Below are 1777 nucleotides of genomic sequence, written 5' to 3'. Positions count from 1 at the left end.
TTTACAATATTGTATTGGTTTTGCCATATATCAACCACCATTTTGCTTTTTCTTTTTGAAAGGGGTGTTAACTTCTTGCTAGAAGCATATATGGATATAGGACATTCAGGAAAACAGACTTGTTGATCCTAAAACAATATATTGATAGAAGCATTTTTCTCATTGATATTTATATGTTGATTGACCAATTAGGGGTTAAGTGTACATTCATTAGGAGCACTAGTGTGAAATAAAACAATTTAAAAATGAATATGCAGTTTATGTGACACAAAGAGGTGATGAAACATTGTCATGTGCTATGTGCTTGCTTTTCCAACGACCGATTGTATCAGTCACTCTCATATTTACTTCTCTTGACGTCAGAAACCAGCCAGGAAGCTGGAGTTCCTCATGCAAAGTCTTTATTTTTTCAAGCAGATTGGGCAAGAGATAACCATCACAGATGAAAACCAAACCTCAATAACAACCTTCATCTTGCTGGGGTTGAGAGATGACATTCGACTGAAAATTTTGCTCTTCATTTTTCTATTTCTGTCCTACACTGTGAGTATATCTGGAAACTTAAGCATCATCACCCTCACTCTGATTGATTCACACCTTAAAACACCTATGTATCTATTCCTCCAAAATTTCTCCTTCTTAGAGATTTCATTCACAACTGCTTGTGTTCCCAGATTCCTGTACAGCATATCATCTGGGGATAAGTCCATCACCTATACCGCTTGTGCCAGTCAACTGTTGTTTACAGACCTCTTTGCAGTGACAGAATTTTTCCTCCTGGCCATCATGTCCTATGATCGCTATGTGGCCATCTGCAAACCCCTACATTACACAACCATCATTAGCAGTAGAGTCTGCAAGAACTTCATCCTTTTCTGTTGGGTGGCAGCACTGATCATCATACTCCCACCACTTATTCTGGGCTTAGAACTGGAATTCTGTGACTCTAATATCATTGATCACTTTTGCTGTGATGCTTCTCCTATCCTGAAGATCTCTTGCTCAGACACATGGCTGATAGAGCAGATGGTTATTGTGTGTGCTGTGTTGACCTTCATCATCACCCCTCATGTGTGTAGTTCTTTCCTACATTTATATCATTAGTACTATTCTAAGGTTTCCTCTGCCCTGCAAAGGAAGAAGGCCTTCTCCACCTGTTCTTCCCACATGATTGTTGTTTCCATCACTTATGGTAGCTGCATCTTCATTTATGTCAAACCTTCTGCGAAGGGTGAAGTAGCTATTAACAAAGGAATTTCACTCCTTATTACTTCTATCTCACCCATGTTGAATCCCCTTTATTTACACACTGAGAAACAAGCAAGTGAAGCAAGCATTTCGCCACTCAATTAAAAAACATTGCATTCCGCTCAAAGATATAGAGAAAAAATGAGTCAATGAATCCAGTTAAAAGGAAGAATGAACAGGCCCAAAATCTGAAGCTGCTGATACTATTTGTCTCTATACAATTTATTCTCAGTCATATTGACAGTCTCACTTCTCTTTAAACTTGCTTACTGTGAACCTTGTCTATTCCATCATTTGCTCTTCATTCCCTGGTGGCCCAGTGGTTAGGACTGTGCTTTCACTGCAGGAGCACTCATTCCATCATTGATCTGGGAACTAAGATCCTACACGCCACTGGGCATGGCCAAAAAAAAGAGAAAAGAAACAAGAATCAACAACAAAAACTACACTCTGAGGATGTTTACTCTAATCTGGCAGAAATTGCTATTTCCAAACAGGTTGGTTGTTATCCGTGGAAACACAACAGACC

At 39.2% G+C, this 1777-nt stretch overlaps 1 pseudogene; it reads left to right on the top strand.

The window, feature by feature from the left end:
* Positions 1 to 390: 390 nt before the first annotated feature.
* On the top strand, positions 391 to 1382 carry LOC101108739 (olfactory receptor 6C2-like; annotated as a pseudogene).
* The last annotated feature ends 395 nt before the right edge of the window (positions 1383 to 1777 follow it).

Source organism: Ovis aries, chromosome 3 (assembly GCF_016772045.2).
Source record: "Ovis aries strain OAR_USU_Benz2616 breed Rambouillet chromosome 3, ARS-UI_Ramb_v3.0, whole genome shotgun sequence".
In the NCBI taxonomy this organism is placed as follows: Eukaryota; Metazoa; Chordata; class Mammalia; order Artiodactyla; family Bovidae; genus Ovis; species Ovis aries.
Note: the sequence above shows the minus strand (reverse complement) of the source record. Positions and strands in the feature narration are given on the sequence as shown.